We start from the raw sequence: 27,183 nt of genomic DNA, 5'->3' as shown, positions 1-27,183 counted from the left end.
TTGTTTTCTTATTTTGTGCTTTTAAAGACCACTTACCCCCTGATATCATCACGCTTTGGGAAAGCGCACTTAGCGCTGCTTGTCTTCAGGCGTGGAACACTTTTCACCAGCGCCTCGCCCAGCCCGCAGGCCACGCCCCCTTCGGAGGCCACGCCCACCGCCCAACCCTATAAAGGGACGCTGAATACTAGCGCCGCCATTTGCTGTACCACACTACTGAGGCGGAAAGCCGGGAGGTAGTTTGTTTTAAAAATTGTTGTTTTCTTATTTTGTGCTTTTAAAGACCACTTACCCCCTGATACCATCACGCTTTGGGAAAGCGCTGCTTGTCTTCAGGCGTGGCCCGCTTTTCACCAGCGCCTCGCCCAGCCCGCATGCCACGCCCCCTTCGGAGGCCACGCCCACCGCCCAACCCTATAAAGGGACGCTGAATACTAGCGCCGCCATTTGCTGTACCACACTCCTGAGGCGGAAAGCCGGGAGGTAGTTTGTTTTAAAAATTGTTGTTTTCTTATTTTGTGCTTTTAAAGACCACTTACCCCCTGATATCATCACGCTTTGGGAATGCGCACTTAGCGCTGCTTGTCTTCAGGCGTGGAACGCTTTTCACCAGCGCCTCGCCCAGCCCGCAGGCCACGCCCCCTTTGGAGGCCAAGCCCACCGCCCAACCCTATAAAGGGACGCTGAATACTAGCGCCGCCGTTTGCTGTACCACACTCCTGAGGCGGAAAGCCGGGAGGTAGTTTGTTTTAAAAATTGTTGTTTTCTTATTTTGTGCTTTTAAAGACCACTTACCCCCTGATATCATCACGCTTTGGGAAAGCGCAGTTAGCGCTGCTTGTCTTCAGGCGTGGAACGCTTTTCACCAGCGCCTCGCCCAGCCCACAGGCCACGCCCCCTTCGGAGGCCACGCCCACCGCCCAACCCTATAAAGGGACGCTGAATACTAGCGCCGCCATTTGCTGTACCACACTCCTGAGGCGGAAAGCCGGGAGGTAGTTTGTTTTAAAAATTGTTGTTTTCTTATTTTGTGCTTTTAAAGACCACTTACCCCCTGATATCATCACGCTTTGGGAAAGCGCACTTAGCGCTGCTTGTCTTCAGGCGTGGAACGCTTTTCACCAGCGCCTCGCCCAGCCCGCAGGCCACGCCCCCTTCGGAGGCCACGCCCACCGCCCAACCCTATAAAGGGACGCTGAATACTAGCGCCGCCATTTGCTGTACCACACTCCTGAGGCGGAAAGCCGGGAGGTAGTTTGTTTTAAAAATTGTTGTTTTCTTATTTTGTGCTTTTAAAGACCACTTACCCCCTGATATCATCACGCTTTGGGAAAGCGCAGTTAGCGCTGCTTGTCTTCAGGCGTGGAACGCTTTTCACCAGCGCCTCGCCCAGCCCACAGGCCACGCCCCCTTCGGAGGCCACGCCCACCGCCTATCTGTCCTTCCTGCTATAAATCATGTGTTTCCCTCGGAAGCGCAGCGGACGAGCGCAGCGGGCGCGACGGTTGCGCGCCAAAGGAAAGCCCGTCTGCGCTCGTCCGCGACCGACCGGGGCAAGGGGCTGGTCACTCTGCCTATCTTACTCAATATTCATCTGCGCAGCTGACCGGTCTCCAAGGCCCGTGGCCACTAGATGACATTGTATCAGCCCGAATCATCAGGCTAGGCCTTTCCACATCTTATGCCCTTTCCCACTCTTGCTCTCCACCCTTGTCCTCGGCCAGTCGCCCCACCACCCCATTCTTTACTGCCCCTTCCCCTACGGCTGTCTCCGCGATGTACCTCAATACCAGATCGGCAGTTAAGCATCAACACGATCTTTTCACGCTATTGGATTCACATAAACCTGACCTCCTATTCCTTACCGAGACCTGGTTTTCTGATAGCTCCCTCCCCTCCCTACTGGCAATGCTCCCCCATCCTATTATGCTCTCCGAGCCGATCGCTCTCCGGGCAAGCCAGGAGGCGGAGTTGCTCTGATTGCCCGTAAAGAAATCATTTTTCAACCTCTAGTCTTTTCCCCTTTGGGTTCATCGGATTGTTTAGTGGCCCGCTCACTTTCCCTTACTCCCCCACTCACTTGTGTCCTTATTTACCGACCCCCGTCCTCCCCGCAATAATTTCTTCCAAGCTTCCAAGATCTGGTGGCTACCCTGGCAGTCAACCACTCGTCCATTGTTGTTCTTGGGGACTTTAATTTTTGGCCCTCCGACCCCGCTGAATGTACAGCTTCCAAGGAGTTTTCAGAGTCGCTCCGCTCTCTTAACTTTACCTCCGCTGTACACGCCCCTACCCACAGTCTGGGCCACACCCTCGACCAAATTTGGTATTGAGATTGCCCGGTTACCTCACTATCCATTTCCCCCTGCACCTGGTCTGACCATTTTCTTATTTCCTTCTCCTTATCCCTCTGTTCAGTTCCTAAGCCTCCCCCAGTTAAAAACACTTGGGCGCGCTCATGGAACCGCGTGGACGTAACTTCCTTGTCTGCCACACTCTCCGCGTCCAGCCCGGATCTTTCAGGGCTGCCATCTCTTGGACAAGCGGAATCCATCAATGGTTGGTTGCGGGCCGGCTGTGACTTAGTCGCCCCTCTAAAGCGCATATCATCTAAGCGCTCTAAAGATGCAAACCGCTGGTTTAATGATGAATTGAAGACTCAAAAACGTAATCTTCGCCGAGCGGAGCGCCTCTGGCAGCGGGACTACTGTCCCATCTCAAGAAATCATTATATCACCCTTTCGGCCCTATATAAGAAATCCATTCTGGAAACTAAGAAGGCCTATTTCTCGTCTAAAATTCAGTTTGCCGAAAATCGGCCCATCGTTCAAGATCTAGCATATTCCGATAGGGCCACACTCAAACCCTCTCCCTCACAGCTCCTCTGTGATTCCCTCAACTCTTTTTTCCTTGATAAAATCAGCACGATCAGAGACAATATTCCCCTCCCGTCCCCCTCCTTCATTAATCCTCACTGTCCCCCAGTCGCAGCGCGTCTGGACTCTATCCCTCCTCTCACAGCTGACTCTTTCCTTTCCCTCCTTCCCCTGGTTAAGTCTGGTTCCCCTCTGGATCCCTGCCCTGCTCATATTCTGAAACAAATGTATTCTTTCTGCCCCTCACCACCCCTCTCGTTTCTTAACAGTTCATTTTCCCAGGGCATTGTCACTCCATCACTTAAATCGGGGGTAATTTTACCCATCCTAAAAAAACCTGGTGCCGACCCTTCTGTCTCAGCCAATTACCACCCTATTTCACTCCTGCCTTTTCTGGCCAAGGTACTGGAACGCCATGTAGTAACATCTATGAGCTCCTTTGTGGAAGGGAACAGTGTCTTGGCCCCCAGGCAGGCTGGTTTCCGCCCGCACATTCCACGGAGTCCGTGGTTTTATCGGTCTTGGACAACCTCAGGGAGGGTATGGACACTAGTCAGCCCCACGCCCTGGTCCTCCTCGATCTCTCCGCCGCGTTCGACACGGTGGACCATGCCATCTTACTTTCCCGTGTCGGAGCGGCGGGAATCGGGGGTTCGGCCTTGGTCTGGCTGTCCTCCTTCCTGAGTGGCCGCACTCAAGCAGTCCGCTTGGGTGATTATTCAGCCGATTTTCGGCCTGTACAGTGCGGGGTTCCCCAAGGATCTTCCCTTTCCCCACTGTTATTCAATCTGTACATTGCCCCTCTTATTTTTGCTCTACAACAGCTGGAGGTCTCTGTTTACAATTATGCAGATGACCTCCAGCTCATTTTTTCTTTATCCTCTTCCTCTGCTTCAATTTCAAATTTTCATTCTGTTATGACCTTCATTCAGGACTGGATGAACCACAACCACCTGAAACTCAATCCCGACAAAACGGAATTGGTGTTGACGGGTGGTTGCTCCAGTCCATGGTCCTCTCTCGTTTGGCCCGCAGTACTCCCTTTTCCGCAAAGCCCTTAAAACTTTTCTTTTTATGCAGGCCTTCCCCTCTTAATTACGCCCTTGGCTCCCTAGTCTTTCTGCTCCTCGGGTTTTGTAGTACTGCATAGCGCCATGAAACCGCTGGGTGTACGTGCGCTCTAGAAATACTTTTAAACTCCAACTCAAACTGAGTCCAAGTGTCCTTTTGCTCTCAAGAGCTTATGTTGTAAATCCTGTCGAATGCTACCAGGAGCATCTGGGTGTAGATCTATTTCACTTTGTATTCTTACAATTTCCGCCTCTTTAGAAGCTAGCTCTTCTCTGTACAATTTCCTCTTGTACATGCCCCTACTAGTTAATGGTCCCCTTAAGAAAGCTTTATAGGTATCCCAGACACAGCCAGTATATTAAGAAGGGGAAAGCGGCAGGTCTAGATGGCCTTCCTGCTGAGATTTATAAATCTTTATCTATCTATCTAAGCATTTGTATAGCGTGCTACTCACCCGGAGGGTCTCAAGGCGCTTTGGGGTGGGGTCTGCTACTGCTCGAACAGCCAGGTCTTGAGCTGCTTCCTGAAGGCGAGGTGGTCCTGGGTCAGGCGGAGGTGGGTCGGGAGGGAGTTCCAGGTCTTGGCGGCGAGGTAGGAGAAGGACCTTCCCCCTGTGGTGGCTCTTCGGATGCGGGGTACGGCGGCGAGGGCGTGGCAGGTCGATCGAAGCTGGCGTTTGGGAGCGTAGAAGTTGAGGCGGCTGTTGAGGTATCCTGGGCCTTGGTTGTGCAGGGCTTTGTGTGCGTGGGTGAGGAGACGGAAGGTGATTCTCTTGTTGACTGGGAGCCAGTGCAGGTCTCTCAGATGTCTGGAGATGTGGTTGCGACGGGGGATGTCCAGGATGAGTCGGGCTGATGCGTTCTGGATCCGCTGGAGTCTCTTCTGGAGTTTGGCGGTGGTTCCGGCGTAGAGGGAGTTGCCGTAGTCCAGTCGGCTGGTGACGAGGGCCTGGGTGACCGTCTTCCTGGTCTCGGTGGGGATCCACCGGAAGATCTTGCGTAGCATGCGTAGGGTGTTGAAGCACGTCGAGGAGACGGCGTTGACTTGTCTGGTCATGGATAGGGAGGAGTCCAGGATGAAGCCCAGGTTGCGTGCGTGGTCTGTTGGTTTGGGTGCGCTGCCTAGTGCGGGGGGCCACCAGGAGTCGTCCCAGGCGGAGGGTGAGGATCCCAGGATGAGGACTTCCGTTTTGTCTGAGTTCAGTTTCAGGCGGCTGTCCTTCATCCATTCGGCTACCTCTTTCATCCCTTCGTGTAGGTTGGCTCTGGCGGTGGCGGGGTCGTTGGTGAGGGAGAGGATCAGCTGGGTGTCGTCGGCGTAGGAGATGATGTTGAGGTTGTGCTGGCGTGCGATGGCTGCGAGGGGGCTCATGTAGACGATGAAGAGGGTTGGGCTGAGCGAGGAGCCTTGAGGAACACCGCAGATGACTTCGGTGGCTTCTGATCTGAACGGGGGGAGGCGGACTCTCTGTGTCCTTCCGGAGAGGAAGGAGATGGTCCAATCCAGCGCCTTCTCCTGGATTCCGACGCTGCTGAGGCACTGTACTAGGGTACGGTGGCAGACAGTGTCGAAGGCTGCGGAGAGGTCTAGGAGGATGAGGGCCGCTGTTTCTCCCTTGTCGAGCAGAGCTCGGATGTCATCGGTGGCTGCGATCAGGGCGGTCTCGGTGCTGTGGTTGGCCTGGAAGCCAGACTGCGAGAGGTCGAGGGATCCGTTCGTCTCGAGGAAGGCGGCCAGCTGCTTGTTGACAGTCTTCTCGATGACTTTAGCGGGGAACGGGAGCAGAGAGATGGGTCGGTAGTTCTTGAGGTCGGTGGGGTCGGCTGATGGCTTCTTTAGTAGGGCGCTGAGTTCGGCGTGCTTCCAGTTCTCCGGGAAGGTAGCGGTGTCGAAGGAGGTGTTGATGATGTCCCGCAGGTGGGGGGCGATGACAGCGTCGGCCTTGTTGAAGACGTGGTGAGGGCAGGGGTCGGTCGGAGATCCGGAGTGGATGGAGTTCATCGTGCGGACGGTGTCTTCGGTACTGATCGGGGTCCAGGCGCGGAGGGTGGTGGTGGGGTGCGGTGGTTTCGTCGTGGCGTGCGTCAGTTGAGTGCTGAAGCTGTTGTGTATGTCCGCGATCTTGTTGTGGAAGTAGGCGGCGAGGGAGTTGCAGAGGTCTTGCGAAGGGGTGATGTCGTTGATTCCGGCGTTGGGGTTGGAGAGCTCTTTAACGATGTTGAAGAGTTCCTTGCTGTTGTGTGCATTGTTGTCAAGTCGTTCCTTGAGTGCAGTTTTCTTGGTGGTGTGGATCAGTTGGTGGTGTTTTCGGGTGGCGAGCTTGAGGGCAGTCATGTTGTCCGGTGTTGGGTGTCTGCGCCAGGCTTTCTCAAGGGCTCTGCAGTTCTTCTTCGAGATCTTGAGTTCGTCGGTGAACCATGGGGCTTTCTTGCTGCCGGGTCTGCTTGGCGGGGTCCTCAGGGGGGCGAGGTCGTCTGCGCAGTCGTTGATCCACTTCGTGAGGTTGGTGGCCGCTTGGCTGGGGTTCGTAGCGCTGGTGGGTGGGTTCTTGCTCAGGGAGGTTGCGAGCTGGTCGCCTGTGATCTTGTTCCAGTTTCTGCGTGCAACCTGTTGCTGTAGGCGGTGGATCGCGGTCCTTTTGAAGTTGAAGTGGACGCAGCTGTGGTCCGTCCAGTGGAGTCCGGTGGCGTGGCTGAAGGCGATGTCCTTGCTGGAGGAGAAGACGGGGTCGAGTGTGTGTCCGGCGTGGTGGGTGGGGGTGGTCACCAGTTGCTTGAGTCCGAGGTTAGCGAGGTTGTCCAGCAGGGTGGTGGTGTTGCGGTCGTTGTTGTTCTCCAGGTGGAAGTTGAGGTCCCCGAGGAGGATGTAGTCAGCGGAGGGGAGGGCATGCGGGCTTTAGAATCAATTCTTGTTAGAATCGATTCTTGTTCCCTGTTTAACCTCTTTATTCAATCAGATTCTCCAGGATGGTATGTCACCTCCAGCTTCATGGGATAAGGCATCTATAACTTTGATATTAAAGCTGGGTAAACCGGCAGCAAATTGTGGGTCGTACAGACCAATTTCGATACTTAATGTCGATTATAAAATCTTCACCTCCATTCTGGCCAATAGAATGAGGTCGGTTGCGGGTGACATCTTGCACCAGGACCAGAGGGGGTTTGTCAAGGGTCGACAACTGTTTGAATTAATGTATGGCCTGATAGGGGCTATTGATGTGGCATCCACCTGCTCCATACCATTGGCTGTTCTCATGCTCGACGCTACTAAGGCCTTCGACAGAGTGAATTGGTCATACCTCTCAGGGGTCTTAGGTAAATTTAACATCGGAGACAAGTTTCGTCGTGCTGTGAGACAGCTTTATCAAAATCCATCGGCGTGCCTTTTAGTGAATGGAGTAATGACTGACCCGTTTAATATCACAAGGGGAACCCGTCAGGGATGCCCACTCTCCCCTCTGCTTTTTGATTTATACATTGAACCCTTTGCCCAAAAATTAAGGGACGATATTAACATCAAGCCGTTCAAATATGGAGAGCGGGAAAAGAAAGTAGCCCTGTACGCGGATGATATTTTGGATTTCTCTTCAGAGCTGGCTACAGCCCTTCCCTCGGTGATTAAACTTGCTCATGATTTCTGAGAAATTTTGGGGAATGAGATCAATGCTTCGAAAACTGAGATCATGGCCTGGAATTGTGAGGAGCAGGTGGGGAGAATGCAGGCCAGCTCCAAAATGCGATACCTAGATATCACTATTGTTCAGGACATCAATAAAATTGAGGAATCAAATTTCTTGATAGTAGCAAAAGACTGTAGGAAACTCATGAGAACATGGTCTACATTACCTTTGTCCAGTCTGGGTAAAGTTAACCTCATTAAGATGTCCATCTTTTTGTTTAACTCTATTCTTTTATATTTTGAACCCTCCCTTTTATTAAAGCTGCAGAGCGACATCAATTCATTTATTTGGGCACAACACATACTCAGGATTGCCTGGAAAAAACTGAGGCGTCGTAGGGAAAAGGGAGGCTTAGCAGCCCCGGATCTTCAATTGTATGCATGGGCATTCCAATTTACCCACTCCCACATGCTATTGAAGATGTCTACCAACAGTGGGATAGGCTGCATGTTCTGAGCCATGCTTAGTGGGGCGAGCGTCTCACCCCAAATTTTTAAAGAAAATAAAACTAAAATTCCTACAAGGTATGGCTAAAACTTGGTTTAAACTCCGCAGTTTGGTTTCATTGGGCTATTTCTCTAGTAAAGCACCTCTTTGGGACTCACCGAGGGCCCCGGGATGGCTTAAGGATAGTCTTGCTTTACCCTTGAGGGAGGCAGGGGTAAAAGAATGGGGCGACCTGTTTGTAGAAGGGGATCTTTTACCGTGGGAGTCTCTTAAATACAGGACTGGATTAGATCTTTCAAGGTTCAAATACCTGCAAATGGCTAGTTGGGGTCAGGCACAGTCCGTTTCCAAGAGTAGATTCCCAGTGGGTCGAGGTAACCAGCTTGAGCTCCAACTGTTAGATAAAACCCCTGCTAAAAAGGAGGTCTCCTTTTGGTACCACACAAAGTTAGAGGAGATGGACGGCGAATTTTAACTGGCCGATAAACTCTGGGGAAGTTCCTTTTTAGCCCAGGATTTTACTAGCCTTTGCCTGGACTCTTTCAAAACAATGTGGGATCTCGTTAAACCGGCTTGGCTACGACGTAACCATCTCTTTACATTACATAGGGCCTATTATTCACCACAGAGGCTCTCCAAATTTGCACACGGTTCGTCTGTATCCTGTTTGAGGTGTGGAGAACTTGGGGCCTCGGACTTGCATATGTTTTTTGATTGCCCAATCTTGTCTTCTTTCTGGGATTCTGTAAGCAGCTTTATGTCAACTTCTCTCGATCGGCAAATCATCATAAATCCAACACATGTAATTTTCGGATTAGTAAACGGAGTCTCGGGTCCAGCTAAGAATCTTTTGTTCTATTCCATTCTTTTGACCAGAAGAGAAATTTGCAAAAAGTGGAAAGACTCTTTACCTCCTTCCTTACAGGACTGGCAATCATCTATATTGCAAGTTTCCAAGCTAGATCTAACAAGGCCAGGTAATCGGAATAAGAGAGCCTTTTGGCATCTTTTGAATAGGGGGTAATACCGGGTTTTTAGACAGGGTTTTTTTTTTCCCCCAGTCAGATGATTAAGCTGCCCTCACCCTTGATCTGTCAGGGGGTGCCCTGATTGTAGGCTAGATATATCGCTATGCAGCTTACTCTTGGTCTCTGTACGAAGGTCTTGTTGGGGTTTTGACACAGCTATTGGCACAGCCTATCTTGATCTAAGGCTTTGTGATCCAGATTTCTGAGGTAGTGTGTCGCTCCCCGTTAGACTTGAACGGTTTGACCAGGGTAGTAAATGAGGAAAAAAGAAAAAAAGGAATCCTAGAGCCCATTGCTACATATGTAGACGTGTTTTAAAACCGTTCATGAGCCAATTAACATCTTATCTGAAAGATACAACTGACTTTATAAATAAAATTGAAGGTTTTCCCTTTAATGATGGTCATGATCTAATGGTGTCTTTTGACGTCACTTCCCTCTATACCCAGATCCCTCAAGAGGAAGGACTTGAAGAAACCAGACCAAAGCCACAAAGAGTCCCGACAGGTTTTATAATTGATTTGGCCCGAATAGCACTGAAAAAGAACTATTTCCGGTTTATAGACGCGTTCTACATGCAGGTGAAGGGGACCGCCATGGGGTGTCCTTATGCTCCGGAGATGGCGGTCCTCTTCATGGCCCAGTATGAGGAGCGTTTCGTATACCGGAATAACCCATTTCTACAACACATAACGACATGGTATCGTTACATCGACGATATCTGGTGTCAGTGGAACGGCTCAGAAGAAACACTTGGCCAGTTCCACAAATGGCTTAATATGCGGCACCCAGATATAAAATTCAGTATCACCTACAGTCGCACACGTCAGACATTCTTGGATGTTGAGGTCTTTCAACAAGAACACAAGTTGACAACCACACTGTATAGAAAAACAACTGACAAAAACACAATACTTCATTATCGGAGCTTTCACCCTCAAATCTGAAAGCTAATTTACCTTATAGCCAACTATTGCGAATCAGACGCAATTGTTCCAGAAAAGAAGATTTTATGGCACGTGCAGAAATTTTGTGCAACCAGTTCAAACCGAGAGGTTACCCCAAAAAGATGTTAAAACATGCCACCAAACGTGCATGGTACACACCCAGGGAAGAACTGTTAACTAAAAAAGAAAAAAAACCCTTAGAGAAACGTGTATGTGTTTCAACATATGGTCCACACACAAACAAATTTAAAGCCATCATTTTAAGAAACTGGCTTCTAATTTCTAATTTATTGATGCCAATAGGAAAACCATTGTTTGCTCTTAAAAGGAATAAAAGCATTGGTCAACAAATCATCAGGGCAGACTTGGGGAGACCTACAGTCAAAAGAGACTTACATTCTTTGTGGAACCTTAAACCCGTGGAAGGACATCATAGATGTGGTACCTGCACATCGTGTGCCAGTAGCATTAAAGGATCTTTGTTTGAATTCAATTCTATAAAATGGACACATAAGGAATTTACAAATTGTAAAAGTCGACAGGTAGTGTATGCCATAATATGTCCTTGCTGTAAACTGTACATAGGAAAGACCAGCCAACAAGTGAACCAACGGTTGTCCCAACATCGATCAAGAATTAAACAAAATGTGGTTACTGCCCCAATGGTCCAACACTTCCTAGACAAAATCCATTCAGAAAAGGATTTGAAATGGACAGTGTTGTCGAGCATAAAAATTCCTCTGAGGGGAGGAAATGTGGAGAATATTCTGTTGAAAAGAGAGGCATACTTGAGTCTAAAATTCAATTGTGTGCCCGATGGATTGAATGACATGTCAGAACTTCAGCGAATAATCTGATGGGTCCCCTGTATTGACCACGGATTAGACTAACAATTAATTTCAATAATTAAGACTAAGATCATGGCATTAATCAACGTAGTCAAATTTGTTCCGTCTTCATTCCGTTTACAGATTTAATACAGACAGGCGTCAGATTGCTCCGACCAAGAGCAGAAGCTGAACTAGAAGGTAAGACCTTCGAAAAAGCGGATACTATCCAATATGATCGGCAGAGTTCACCAAAAAAAAACAGAGATACATCATTTACTTATTTTTTTTACACAGAAGTAAAAAATCTCGCCAAGCCATAACGCTGAGGCATATCAAAAACCAACATGAAAACGTGACGAACGTTAATGCTTTCAACAGGCATTTTCAAGTAAGTCCTTCAGCTAAACAAGCGAAGTTAAATACATATACATGGAATCAATATAAGTTACAAGCCGATACTTTATTTATTTGTTGCAATAGATAAAGCTAACCCTGCTCAATCATGAATCAACACTCAGTATGACACGTACCAATCGGAACAAAGCTTATTGGCTTCATTTCAGGACGGAATCATAAAACAGTAAGTGCTTTATTGCCGCACAATACGAGTGCATTATAACGATGCAGCAAAGAAAAAGCCGAACCACATACTCAGAGACAACTGCCTGCTTTGTCTACCTTTTATTATTCAGGAATATAAGTTATCAAACGACAAAGCTGGCAGATACAGGAAGAATCCCTGAAACAAAGAGGTCATTATTCCTAATATCATAGACTTAGTGTGACAGAATGAAAGATAAGGCCCAACCACTTATTTATTTGCTTTTCACTTCGACAGGTACACAGTCCAGCCCTGATTAAAAGCCTGTTATATTAGTTACGGGCTTGGAAACGCGTCGGCTCTTTCCATTAACTTATATATGGTGTATAGTACTCACAAAGGGTCATCAATTCAACACTGTGCATCCTAGTGGTGTACATTTAAAATAATTCTCCTCGGAAGGCATCCCTTGTGAGCTTAGTCCTTGCACATTGTGATATCGCATATCAGACAGGATTTTTTTTTTAAAAGAGAACTGGTGTACTGGTGTTATGAAATGTTATATATATTGTTTCGTATTATTTGCACCAAATTGTTTGTAATTTTTTCCACACCTTCGGGTGCACATATATTGTTTGTGTTTGAAATATGTGTATTATTTTAAATGAGGTATGGTGTATCAAACTTGGACATATTGAAAATTGAAATTGTGTTAATTACAAGTTTTGAAATGTGAAGAATGAAATTAGTGCCTAAGAAATAAGTAATTTAGGTACTAAGTCTGTCTAAATAAATAGCAGCAACATAAAATCGAGACCAGATTATTTTTCTTGTTTGAATAAATTATCGAATACCAGGCACAAGAATCCACCATCATGGATACATCTTTTCCATCGATGTTTACAATGCATGAAGGAAAACCTTTACAATTGTTAGTTGAAACACATGAAATACAATTGAATCCACTAACTTCTTTAGCCATCCCTTCTTCATCCAAAGCAATACAATTTACTTTTTGAGGAGAACGGCAAATTTTTCTAAAATAGCCAGTTTTCTTACATTTTACACAAATTTTGTTTAACGCTGGACAATTCTTAAAATTCCCAACGTGGTCAAAACTGCCACATCTATAGCAAATTATAAAAGTACGTCTGTTACCTAATCTATTGTCTTTCAAAACCCCTTCCTTTTTGAAAGGAAATACTGTTTTCCTTTGAACTACTTGACCTTTAACAATAGAAACTTCTGGTACAGAATCTTGTATTTTGACCGATAAACTTTGACTTTGACCTCTAATTTCACTGACAAATTTCTCTGATTGTTCAAATCCTTTACCAATGTTAACTACGGCTTTGAGCGAAGACTCAGTTCCTAACCATAGCCTTTCTGGAATTTTCTTACTTTTAATTTTCATCATTATATGGTCCCTTAAAACTTGTTCATAGTTAATGGTATCAAATGCACAGGACCCTGCTAAAGCACGCAAAGCAGATATGTAATTCTCAATAGATTCATCATCTCTTTGTGCTCGTGAATAAAATTTGAATCGTTCCATCACCGTGTTAAGTTTTTTTTCCAAACCTGGTGCTTAATTGTTTTACTGCAATTTCAAAAACATCAGATTCATCAGAATCCTCCAATGGCGGTAATTCTGAAAGTTCTTTAATACCTTGAACTCCTAAGGACAAACGTAATAAATCAAGTTTCCTTTTAGAAGAACAACCATCTTCCTCCAGCACCTCCACATATGCTAGAAACATGGGATACCATAAGTCCCATTCCATTTTAGGTTCCTCAGCTGTCGGTAAAAAATGAGGAGGAACTATTATATTGGACATAGTGAACCAAGATGAAAACTAAAGTATACTTTTCCCCAAAAAAAGACCTCTAATAAATATTACGTTTGCACAATTGTACATAACCGATTGTTGGAAACCCCAAAAAAATCCTACTTGTAGGAAGTCCAATAAAATATTCACACGTTATTAGGACATAAACATACACCTCACAGTAGTAAAAATTATGTAAAATAGTATGCCCAAAATAGCAATCCTAAATTCATCTGTTGAAAAGCATGTGCATCGCTGTGGTAAAAAAGATATAATAAAGCGTGCACAAAATCGCGATGAAATACTTGAAGATAGACTTGACTTGAAGGTAAATAACCAGAACCAAAATGGTCGACGACGTGACGGAGCGTATGATGTCAGTCCCAGAATGCAGCCTGTTCCCACAATCCTCAGAAAAGTGACGCAGGAAGACGCAGGAAGACGCTACCAGGCAACAACATGAAAAGTTCCAGGTTCTCAGAGCCGACTTAGAAGATGACCGTTAAGGTATGAATAGTATTTATTTTAAATGCAAAGTCTCTTAATCAGCAAACACATAAAAGCTGCCGAAAACGAAACAGCATTCCTATATAATCAGCCGCAGGTGCTATCAAATGCACAACTAACAAACAGCCGCAGTTGCAACCAAGGCAATATCGATTTTACCGGTGAAACTTCTTCAACACTCGTAAATAAATAAAATCAAAGTCACTTAAAAAATAGATCCACAGCCGCTGGTGCAATTAAGGCACGATAAAATGTAAAACAGCCGCTGGCGCCTACACGCATAATTCTTATTTAAATAAAAGAATACCTTAAAATTCATAAAGTGAACACTGTCCTCAACCTTCTTGGAAATTACTCCCACTTGTCACCAATATGTCGTGAAGAAGGTAGACACTCTTCAATAAAGGTTCCAGTTGGAGATTTATTTCAAGAAGATAGAAAGACAGTTTAACAACCAAATAGGTCTGCCAGCTTCCCCAGTCCGCCTCCAACTGACTCCCCAAAGAACACAGAATCATAGAACTCACAAAGAACATTCTAAAGCCTTATATAACTATAAGAAGGATACCAGTTTCATCCTCAGCTGAAGAGGCAGAGAGTTCCAGAGCATTGCCACCAAAAACCCAAAGGAGTTTCATCCTGGCCCATCCTGGCTTTCCTCACCCAAGGAACTACTGCCATATTGGTCCCTGAAGACCTGAGACTTAAGTGGTGGCCTTTCACCCGTGATGCCAAGCATCGTGGGCCCCTGCCATAAAACATTCTATAGCAGAAGTCCATAGCTTTGAACAGAATTCTCTCGCTGAGTGGCAGCCAGTGCAAAGTAGCAAGGGCTGGACCTGCAGGTGCATGTCTAGGTAAATTCAGCGCAAGGTGTGGGGCCCCATTTTGGATCCTCTGCAGCTTTTTAAGTCTCCCTTTAGTTGCCCCAAGGTAAAGGACATTGCAATAATCTAACTGTGCAGTCACCTGTGCCTTCAATGGTTTTCCTAGCATTAACAGGGAGGAGGTCAATGTTTTTCTAAGTATTTATAGAATAGTAAAACATTTCCCTGCAACACAAGCTATCTGTTGTTCAAAAGATACCTTCAGTTCCAACCAAATTGTCAGGTTCTTAACTTTTTCCTTAGGGGCTGGGGCAGGGCCCATTACATCAGGCCACCAGGCCAATGTCCAGATGAAGGAATACTTACCAACAATGAGGACCTCGGTTTTGTTTGCATTAAGTCTGAGGCGGCTGCTGGTCAGTCAGTCAGCCATCTCTGCCATACACAGCTTACACTTGGCAGCTGCACCGCCTGCCCACTGCGATGAGGTAACAATCAATTGAGTATCATTGGCATAGGAAACAATGGTCACATTGTGTTGTTCGATGATCTCTCCCAGGGAGCACATATAAAGACTGAAGAGCCTAGGGCTCTACCAGGATCACTGAGGCACCTCCTGTGGCAGAGGCAGTGGATCAGAGAAGAAAGGCCTTTGAGCAACTTGGAAAGAGCCGTCCTGAAGAAAGGAGGGTCCAACCAGTACAGAGCACACGACACCGCAATCCCCAATCCGATCCAATAAGAGGCAATGGAACATGGTGTCAAAGCAGCACTCAGATCCACACACATACACACCAAGGTATAGCAGTAACAAAGGTTACAGGTACATAAAGAGCCCACTGAAATAGTACTTAGTTGGTAATGGAATTTCATTTGAAATTAGCAAGGGCATTTTACTAAACCTGCACCTAAAATATGGCTTGTAAGTTCAACATGATCAGTAAACACAAGTTCACATTTAGAGGTTAGCAGATGCCTCCTCTGCCAAATTCTTGGTTTATAACTACCCCTCTCGATTCCCTCCAATGTAAGCATCGTGTAAAACAATTAATGTCAATCTTTTTTTTTACTAAATAAGGCTAATGGAAATGACCTCTAGGATAAAGAGAGCAATTTCTAAATCTACTATAACCAACCACAAGGCATCTACTAATAGGTGATATGGCAGACTTCTAAATTTAGAATTGGGTTCACTCTTTGGAGTCTGGTCCCTTTTTCCTTTTGTCTTAATCACCCTACTGTATTTTTAATCCCTGAACAAAATACATAAAATGTAACTCTGACTGCAGAACCTCGAGGCATAGATGGCTACAGCCTATGTGCAATTCGGTCGAGGAAGACTGAGTTTCTTATTCTCTCTTCAGGGCAGGGTAAACTTACAGTTTTTGCTAGAAATAGCACAGCACTTTTAGCTGCCAATTCTTCTAAAATCTTCTGGTTCTTTCTTGACTCCAAATTAACTATGTTCACACATATATCTTGGAGAAAACCAATAGAGCTCTATTTCATCTCTCTTTCTGAAGTTGAGTTAAATCTTATCTTCAAGTGCCTTCTTCTTATAGTTGCCTTGTGTATAAGACACTGGCCTAGCAAACCTGGAACTACTGCAAGCCATCAAAGGGTATTATGGTGGGTCTCTGAAAACAAGGGGTCAGTGTTTCAGCATAATAGAACTCTTCCACCTCTGTCCATGAGACCAGATGGGAAGATTTGTTAGACCCACCCTTATCCTTATTATGGGTTCCAAGGCAGCTTGCCGACTGAGAGGAGCAGCTGTGCTCAGGCTCAATGCTGCCCAACCGTGATCCATGACCCTTGCGGACCTTGACTGGGGCTTTGTGGGATGGACACTGTAATAGGAGGATTGTCTCACCCCTGGAGCAGCCCTTCCAGCACTGAAAACCTCCTGTTGGAGGTTCCCAGAGCACTTTGCAGTATCAGTGGCTGAGCCTGGTGCAGGGTGAGACTGTCAGTGTTTTTTTTTTTGCCTCTGTATCTCCCCTGCATCTATCTCCTTCCTGGGGTAGAAATTTTAATTTTGAATAGTATGATCAGTTGAGGATTGCTTATCCCTCCTGTCTAAATTGTTTCTGTTACGCTGATATCACATATTTGCTTGTACTTTTGGGGAAGACTTCTGGCATCACTCGAATATTGTTACTGTGATCCAATGAACTGTTACCTGATTGGATGTCTGAGTATGTCTGAGTATGTGTATGTCTGGTTGGTTTGATAGAATGAGTGTGTGTGACTCATAATGCATATTGATTTTTGTGATGTTCATTCTCATGTCTTTCGGACTGTATTTATTAAATAATGTAAATAAATATAACTAAAAAAAAATAAAAATAAAAGTTCTACTCACTTGAATATATCCTATTTGTGAGGGGCTTTGGTTTCTAGGACTGAGTTCTCCTTACCGGTGACTTATTAGTACCAGATTAAGTAATTTCTTAGCAGAGTGGTGTTTTTTGTATTGCTAGTGGTCTCCTTCCCTAGCTCCTTTTGCCAGCTATCAGATTCAGGGGCCCCCTTCTGTGTGAGTGGTTCTCCATGAAACGGCCGGCAGAAAGGGACACTGTAATCCCTACGGCGGTGACTGAGCAGTCACCACTGCTGTTGTAGGAATACAAGACCCTCCGCCTCACTGACAGGCTCTTAAGGCAGTCGGATGCGTGGCCGTCGATCTCTCTGACCACCAACCATCCACCCGCCATTGTAATGTGGCTGGCAGATCTCCGCGGTCCGATGACCGCAAATGTTCATAATCAGGCTCTGAGTAGATGGGGCATATGAAGAATCAGGCACTAGCCCTGGGCTTGGCTCAAAAGGCTGTGATTCTGGGTTAACTTCCCTATGTCTAAAAAGTAAAATTAAAAAACCTATAATGTAACCTGGTTCGCAGGTGAAGTGATCGAATGCCCCTCAGCCAAATTGACCGTCTATAAAAGTGCATAAAATAAATAAAAAGTTACAGGATTTTGTTCTACACTGCTGTAATATGAATTTTGCTAAAACGTTGTTAGAAGTTGTTAAAAGTTGTTAAGCGTTTAATGGAGACAAATAGCATCCTTCCTTCTGGACCCCACAAGAGTCAGAATATCGTTAAAAATACGGTCTGACATTGTTTACAAAAATATCTCTCCTATAGGTGCAGATTGTACATTTCTAAGTCGATATTTAGCACTCTATAGTTTTGTTGGGTGATATTTAGGTCATAGTATTATGATACCAACCCGTGGAGAATGTCCACTTGCCTGGATTGTTTTAGGTGTTCACCAGCTCCACGTGTAAGTTTACTGCTTAAGAAACAATTGATTGGCTTTATGGATTCGGCCATTTGGGTCATCTAATGTCTGAGGTGCAGAGAGGTGTTTGCTATCTAATGTGCTTGGTTTCTGGGGCATGTTGCTGAACCTCCATTAAATGGACAGAGATGATCTTTCAGAATGTGTTTGATGAGCGGGTTTCAAAGTACACCGCCCTGGAGCCTCTGGAGATCTTTGGGGTGTAACATCTACATTGAATAAGTAGTAAATAGGGGGCTGGAGGTGAGGAGGGGTATTTTGCCCCCCAAAAAACTATGAAAGAAAGTGAGACTGTCAGTGTCCAAGCTAAGTCCACTAGTCCAGGGGTGTTTGATTGTGCTTCAGGCTTTCACAGGGTTCCCACTGTCTGAGGGAACCAAGAGATAGCCAAGGACAAGTCTTGGTCAAACAGTCACAGGAGCATTGCCACTGGTGCAGGGTATCCCTCTTTTGCTTTGTGCCAGTCCTGTTGTCGCAAACACAGGTCTCTTCTTCCGTCCTCTTTGATTTAGGTTGCCCAAAACTGAGGTTCTGGTGTCACAGGTGTCCATAAAATCCTATAATCCTAGATTTATGGGGGCTAGGGGTGTGAGAACAAATAGCCAATGGCCGGCAGCTAGTCTTCCTCTGAGTTGACCACACCCGAGGGTATGGGTCACCTTTTCTAGCCAGAACCCTTTATTCTGGCACTTCCAAAGATGCCAGATATCTAATTCTCCCTGGAAGTGTGGCTAGCCTTTTGGGGGTGTACACCTCCTTGACTAACTAATTTCCCACCTGTTTGGTTGAAAATGTGGCAGGGGGAAGGCTGTTTCCTCCTCTGGGAGTCAGCCCTGATGCATATCAGAGTCTGTGCAGTCTTTGAAGCTCCCTGCCTTGACGTGCCACTTCACTAGCCTGCTTGGGAGGAGGAAAGTATGACCTCCTTCCTGTCCAAGCTTTTGTTCCTGACTGCCTCGCAGGAGGTCAGAATCTTGTCTTGGTAGCAGAAAATTCTGGGAACACAAGCTTGCCAGCCAAGGCACAGGGAAGCTGGGGAAACCAGATGGGCAGCCTCTAAGGTTGGGTGCATGCTACATATCATTTCAAATGAGATTCAGGTCAGGGGTGAGAAGGCACATTGCTTGATACCAAACACAACATATTGAAGCATTACCACACTCGAGCTGCCAACATTGAGTTTGCCTGGGTGCCAGCCCATGTTACCCTATTGACCGTCAATCACCTATCGTGTTCTTAAATGGTAAAAGGCACTACAGGGTCACATAAGCTTGCAATTAGATGTCTTAACCTTTATTATAATGCACTCTGCCTACTTGGCTTTAGGAGGCCTTCGTTAGGGATGACTGGCATATATCAGAGATAGTGCATTGACTTTGCTGCACATGGTGAGGGCAAAGTCGAGTTTGAGTAGTCTGCACTGCTCCTCCAGGCTGCAATGGTAGGCTTGTTGTCAGTAGTTTATGTTGGCCACTCAGGGTGGCACAAACAGTGCTGCAAGCCCTTGGGACCCCTTTACCACCCATGCCGTGGGTACCACTGGTACCATATACTAGAGACTTATACGGATGGTAAAGTCCTTGGCAACTGGGATTGACAATTCACACATAACAGTTTTAGAGAGAGAGCAATGGCACTGGGTCCTGGAAAGCAGACTCCAATGCACTATCAAAGTCATCACTATCAGCACTAGAGCAAAATGTTGGGGGGTGACCATACAGAAAGAACACCTTCCTACATGACACTTCGCTCCTCCCGCCAGAAAAAAGGTGATGAACAACTAATCTACCCCTGGTAGTTATCATTGTCTAAGTGGAAAAACCTGAAAAGGCCATCTGCATTGGCATGGCCAATCACTGGTCTGTGTTCCATTGTAAAGTCCATCCTCTGTAGGTATATGGACCGCGTCAACAAATTGGAGTTTTCCCTTCTCATCCGCATCAGGCATCTGAGAGTCCCAAACAAGTATGATCTCAGCTTCTTCAGGGGCCAAACCACAGTAAAGACTTCCTTTTCAATGATTCTCCAACGCTGCTCTCTAGGAAGGAGTCTCCTGCTGACATAGGCAACTGTTTGATCCTGGCCCTCTTCATTTCTTTGTGACAACACTGACCCAATCCCATGTTAAGAAGTGTCTGATTGGACAATGAACTCCTTTTGATCGTCAGGTGCCTTCAGGGCAGATGGTAAGTGCATAGCCTCCTACCGGGTGGCAAATGCCTTTTGGCATTCTGTGGTTCAAATGATCTTCTTACACTGCTTTTTGGAGGTAAGTTCACTGAGTGGGGCCCAGTGGTGACCATTAGAATGGTTAAGTCAGCTCTGTCCTGGTGGGGCTTTAGATGATTGACATGGAGAACTCCATCAGGACTCCCAGGGGTACCTAAGTCAACCAAGTAGGTGACTACCCCTTTCATTTCCAAGAACGGATAGGGCCCAGTACACTTGACCTGGAGGGCCCTGGGAGCCACAGGCTCCAACACCCGCACCAACTGACCTGGTTGGTTCTCAATCAGTGATGACTTCTGGTCAAACTAATGCTTAATAAACTCCTGGCTGGCCTGCATTTGCTTATTTGCCTAATTAAAACACTCAGCCATGCGTGAACGTTGGCCCAGTTGTACATAGTCCACTATGCCTTGCTTAGACTTTTTGAGAGTTTTCACCCATCCATCCCTCACTAGTCCCCTTACAGAATGGCCTAACAAAAGTTCAAAAGGGCTGAATCCAACCACCTTTGTGGCACCTCTCTGTAGGCAAACAGCAGGCTAGGTAACAGGACCTCCCATCTCCTTCTGAGTTTTTCAGGCAGGCCTATTATCATACCTTTCATGGTTTTGTTGAACCTTTCAACCAAACCATTTATCTGATGGTGATAGGAGTGGTGAACTTGAAGCTCACTCCACATTCATCCCACAGAGCCTTACGATATGCAGACATGAAATGTTCTCATCTATCAGAGACCATCTCTGTAGAAAACCCAACCATGTGAAGATGCCAATGGGGGCCTTTGCCCCTGCAGGAGCAGTGACAGTCCTGAAAGGAATTGCCTTTGGGTACTTAGTGACATGGTCCACTGCCAGCAGAACAAACATATTCCTGGATGCAGTTTGAGGGTCCAGGGAAGAGCATGTGGTCTAACGGCTAGAGCCATCAACCACGAAGCTGGGGATCTGTGTTCGCGTCTCAGCAGGGATGCTCAACATCTTGTGATTCTGGCCAAATCACTTAATCTCCCCATGCCTAATAAAATAAATGTGTCCATCTGTAACGCATCTGATGGTCATGTAAAGCGCTCTGAGCCCTTCGAATTGATTTCTCACTATATAAAACTCCCCCACCCTCCAAACAAAACTCAACGTCAATTCCTACCCTCTCAAAGCGAGTTCCAAGCACTGGAAGTATAATTAAGGGAGACTTTGGTGGAAAGCCTTTCTTGCCACAGGCTTGACAGGTCACACAGGAACAACAAAACCCCTTCAATATTTCAGACATCTGGGGTCAATAAAAAAGTGCAACCAACCTGTCCCATGTTTTTTTGTGTCCCAGATGTCCAGGTAAGGGGTTATTAGGGGCTATGGTCAGAATAAACTCTGTACATTTGGGTGATCACTATCTCCTGGCTGCCCCTGGTTTGGGGTCCCTGGCTTCAGTGTACAGAAGCCCATCTTCCCATAGACCCTGTGGGTACCACTGACACCACCCTCCTCTTGCCTTGCAGCTGGCTGCCTAGGGCGTTTGGGAGTAGGGCACTGATATTGTCTTTTGTACAGGGCCTCTTTAGATGGTCCCCCTGCATCTTCACAAGAGTCAATCCACTGGAATGTTCTTGCTTTTCTAGGAAATCCTCTAAGCAGAGCACCAATGTGGAACAATCCTAAATATAGCTTGGACAATAACTTGCCTTTGCTAAAAAAAGAACATAGTGCAGAAACTACCTTAGTACTGGTAATGGAATTCAAAGACAACACTTTTATATGATCTGATCTCAATCCTTCCTTCGAAAATATGTGCCATAAAATGTTAGTTCACTTGGCAGGGAAAGCATCTAAGAAGAAAATGTTCCGGAGATTAGTGATGGAGTGGTCAAGGGAACAGGTGGGGTAGATGGGTAACAATGCGAAGAACATATATCCTGTCTAATGATTACACCTGTGCAGTTCTCCTCGATGCATTTATAATGTGACTCCCGGAATCTGGCAACATAAGAGAGACATAGCCTCCTGGGTATTTTGCCTATCCCCATACCTGGCCAAGGGCAAGAATCGGAAATAAAGGTTTGGGTTATAGTAATCATAGTAGTCTGAGGTGAATAAGGACAAACTACTTTTGGTTTTAATCAATAATATTTTGTTCAGCTTTGTTCACCTTACATTTTTCTCCGTTTATTGTTAGTCCAGTTGTTTTAAGCTGTCGACACATATCTCTCAAAGCTTGATAATGTTCATCTTGAATTTTTCCCAAAACTAAAATGTTGTTGCTGTAGTTCTTTTTACTGGCCTTATGCCATTTTTTATAACTTCATTAAACACAAAAGAAGGGGAGAGGGTCAACCACATACAGCTCTACCAACCCGAACCCCCTAATAACTCATTTCACACACGTAAAGGGAAGGAGAGGAGCAAAACAAAAATCAAATCCATACCACCCCGTATAACAAATCAAAAGTGTTTGTTTTTAAAATACTGCCCTCACTCACACACCGAGGTGTGTGACATGCTTCATCATCGGGTCTGCTTACAATACGCCCAGGTGTAGCCACACTCTGGACGGAGCATAAGGGAGGGGGGTTTGAACAAAATAGACCACTGGACACAATATAACAATACACAACATATATACTTAAACAAATAAATAAGTGATCAGTGAGTGTCACCCTGTGACTAGAACTAAAGTGCAACACGTGCAGTTAAACAGGAAGTGTTAAAACTGGTTTGAGGATACCAAACAGAAAATGTATTGACAGGTTCTGCAACCAGGATTAAAAGAAAAGAAAGGATGGATAGTGTTTGCGAGAGAAAATCAAGATCTCAAAACAACCCTCCTTGTACCGCTGTTGTCAACATGTTTCGACCGACTTACTGTGCCAAGAAGGTCACCCCGGTCTTCATCAGGAGCTGTGTTGCTGTTAGTCCTGCGATTGGTGAAACCGCAACTCGGTCAACGTACCAATTTCTACTGATCACTCTGGATTCAAATTGAATCTACATGAGTGGAGGGGATCCCGACAACACGGGAAACATTAGCGAGTTTATTGTTAATATAAACTCGACATGGCGTCCTGCAGGTTCGTCGCCCAAGAGCACAACTGTTCCGAGGAACGGTCTTGTCTTTTTCCTGCTTCTAGATCGCCGCATATAACTTCCCGGAAATTTCTGCAGCTGTACATATTCCAAAGTGTAGGGGCATATTTAAACAAAATGGAGAACCGTAGCCTTCAGCGAACATTACTAACTCCAGGGTTCTTCATTCTGAAAACACAGGGAAGAGCTACATTCACAAGAATGCGGCGCACCCCTGCATTTCCTCTAGCGCTGGTGCTGAGTTCAGCTGCCTGGTGCCAACTCAGGCACCCTTGCACCGTAGTGTTAAGGGTGTCTACGTTGGGGGAAATGATTGTTAATGTGCAGAAAGGTCCGCCTTCCTGCACATAAACAATCATTCATGGCTTTTTGAAACTTCTGTGTGTGCTGCTTAATGCAGCTCACATAGAAGTTGCAAAACGTCATTTTGTTTTTGCTTGTTTATGTGAAGGAGGATCACCTTCCTGCTCATAAACAATCATAGGCATTTTGCTGTTTGTATGTGTGCTGCACAACTCAGCACACATGGGACAGCAAAAACGAGGAGAAATGCTGTATTTCTTCTCGTTTTTGCTGTTCGTCTGTTTAAGACCAGGTTTTTGCCTTCTAAATAAGGCCCCTCACTCCTTTGTACTGAATGTGTAGAAAATGATGCTGTAAACATCAGTTGTTCATCAATTTTGAGCTGGTGATATCCTGTATATAAATCCAATTTTGAAAATACATTAACTCCATTGACGCTGCTAATCATGTCTTTCAGTTGCTGGAGTAGACATGTCTACACAGATTCTAATATTTTTTCGTTTTTTTTTAGGGGGGACGTTCATTATGGTGGATACTCATGACGTTGGTTCAATATTGTCCTGTAATATTAACACGTATATTTCTGCTTGTACATTCACCTGTAGATGGATTAAAAACTTCTGAGCATTTGTGCAACAGGCTTCACTGCTTCATTGATATGCAGTGTAATTGTTTTCTCTTTTTACTTTCCTAAACTTTTGAATAATTCTGGATATTATTTTAATATACCATGCTCTGTGGAAATGTTGCAAATCATTATCAGACCCTTTACCTGAGCTGTGACAATGTTCAACAAACATGTCCAGGTACTTCTCCTTTGAGAATGTATATTTCCTCTTTACTTGATATGCTTCCATAGTTCGCATTTTCCTCAGATTTACCTGGATTGGAAACAGGGTCTTTTTTTTCCACAGTGAAAAACACAAACATCCAAAGGAGCTAGTTGCGTTTTCCTTTTGCATTTTAGGGTACTCAATAACACACATGATTCTACATGTTGTGCTGCTGTCAAGCATAAATGGAACCTTGTGAGAACGAACCATTATGTCAATAGTTCTCATCTTATTGGTATTTTTTTATTAGACAAATTTGATTAAAATTCTCAAGTATAGTCGCTCATACTCAACGACGTCTGTGTAATCATGGTCTGTACTTTACAATTGTCTAAAATGCCTTATATTTCCTCTAATTTGTGAATGTTAGCATTCTCTTTCTTGTCACATTTCAATTTACATACATTTACAAAGTGATTTAGTTTTCCACATTCTTTACACTGTTGCCCTAAAGCTGGACAACTATTTACACATTGAAACTGTAATCCACAACTATAACAAAATATTTTCTTTTGTACTGAAATACAAGTTTTTCAATGTTTTTTTATCTTTTTAAATAACTGTCAGACTTGCTCTATTGTTTTCATTCTTCCTTATTCCATGTTCACTGCAGTTTGGGCAATCCGAAGAATTGTCTGTAAATCATGCGTATTCTTTAACAGTTTCTCTCTAAATTCTACTGAGTTACATCCTTGAATTCTTCTCAGTCTGATTGTTTCCTCATTACTAAACTTCTCAAATTCACAGACCACCACTAATCACAAATTCATCCATGTACTCTTGTTCCCCTTGATATGCCTTATTAAAATTATATTTTGCAAAATCGCAGGTTTGTTGGGGATTAAATCTGTCATTCAGACATTTATGAGTCTTGTACACACGTTTCCTTCTTGCTCCGCAAATTTTAAAAGTATGTCTTCTACATCATCACCTACTAAAATGAGCAAAACATTCCTAGCTTATCAATGGGTATATTTTTTACATGTAGCTTTTAGGAACTTTTCAAATCTCCTTCTCCGCTTTTCCCATCTTTGTGTAATGGTTTGTTGATTTGTAATGGCAAATAGAATATGTCTCGGAAAAACTGTACCTGAAATACTCTCTTCGCCATGGTCATATAATTGAATACTGTCTGTATTTGGTAATGTTTCACTGTTAGGGGCCCATTAGGATGGTTGGCGGATCGCCCCCGCCGGGCCGGCGGTAGCCACTGCCGGCCTTGCGGTAGCGATCCGCCCGCCATCCTTGCCGGAATGACCACCCGCCATATTAGTATGGCTGGGTGGTCTGCGGCGGACGGAAAGACCGTCCGCCGCTTTTCTTGCGACCGGGGCAGAAAAGGGTTTATATGGTGGCGGTGTCTATCAGACACCGCCAGCCATATTACCAAGGGCATTTTCCAATGCCTTTCCGTGGCGGCAATGCCACCACGGAAAGGCATGCAGTGTCTACTTTGGGGGCTCATGCGGGCCCCCAAGGACTCCATGGGGGTTGGGGGTGCACCAGGCTGCATTTCAAAGGACAACGTGGCAGGCACCGCGCGGTGCCTGTCACGTTGTGCTTTGAAATGCACAACATGTATTTTTGACATTGCGCAGTCGGTGCATTCAGCACCGCCTGCCGCAGTGTTAAAAATACAGGATGCGCCCACCACTGTGGCAGACGCATCCTAATTCCCCCCTCGGGACCCCCGCCCTTATGGCAGGCGGTCCCGTTATCCGATAGGATGGCGGGCGGACAAAGTCCATCCGTCATCCTAATGACCCCCTTAGTCTCCATAATTGGTGTTTTAGATACTTTTGTATGTGTTTATCATATTTTTTAGTTAATATTTCAGTGTTTTAGGTATTGCTTGACCACAAAATGGCTTCTTCCTTTGAAGTCTATGGCAATTGCCTGATTTAAAGATTGTCGCCGAAATTTGTATGCTCTGCCAGTATTTTGCCTGATCTAAACATGGCCACTATTCAGGATGTTATTAAGTCTCACGTTATTTCATTATGCGTACAAAGCCAAAATAATTCTGCAGTGCTTGAGGCAGCAGCCACTCTGGAGAAAAAAAGGCAACATTTGCTTATTTACTTACTTATTTATTACTAGTAAGGCAGTTAGTGCTGAAGTTTTGAACGGTGGCTTGGTACCAGTCTGTTGCTGGTTGCTCGCTCTTACCATTTAAAACTTGGCTTTGTTTGAGGTTGACACTTGTCGTTTTCTCTCACAGCTGGTTTATAATCTTAACACTATGGGTGAAAGAGCATGAGCCCTTGCCAATCTTCGACAATTTGTAATGAAGAGGAGACTGGCAGATCCAAGACGATGACGTGTTTAGTCCCCATAAATGCTCTGCTTTCTCCAGCTTATGTAGTGACAACTGAACTGCCACTCCTTCCAAATATAAACATTAAAACATCTTATTCCAACATAACATTCTACTGGTACTACATACTGCATCACCATTGGGAGTGAAGGTATCCTGTTGCAGAAGAGATTAAGTCCCATCCATAAGAAGGTAGTACGGGGACGACATCCCAATTGCTTGGGCTGGTTGCATGTTGTGTGACCTTTTCCAATGGTCAAAAATCTTTACTGAGGTTTTGTAGGGAATGCATTTAAGTGGGAGCACTCTGCCAGCAAGTCAGCACCGGCTCTCCCATTGCATTCTGGTAGATGTAATTCAAAAAGTTTTTGAATTACTTACAAGTAAAATACTATTAACACAACCAGTGCTTACGTTTATGTACACATGTCTCTGGGTTCTTGTCCAGTTTTCATCAGATCGTAGCAGGTCATTATTGGGATAACTGAATGCCCCTTTTGTATGTCAGGTCAAGTACCATTTCAAAGGATCCATGTA

The 27,183-nt window shown here is 45.3% G+C and overlaps 1 long non-coding RNA gene across 1 annotated transcript in view; it reads right to left on the bottom strand.

Annotated features, from left to right (window-relative positions):
• Positions 1-27,183, bottom strand: part of LOC144825170 (uncharacterized) — a 309,868-nt gene that overhangs the window by 24,499 nt on the left and 258,186 nt on the right. The window lies entirely within an intron of this gene.

Source organism: Lissotriton helveticus, chromosome 3_1 (genome assembly GCF_964261635.1).
Source record: "Lissotriton helveticus chromosome 3_1, aLisHel1.1, whole genome shotgun sequence".
Taxonomy (NCBI): domain Eukaryota; kingdom Metazoa; phylum Chordata; class Amphibia; order Caudata; family Salamandridae; genus Lissotriton; species Lissotriton helveticus.
The sequence above is the reverse complement of the archived record's forward strand: the minus strand, read 5'-3'. Positions and strand labels throughout refer to the sequence as shown.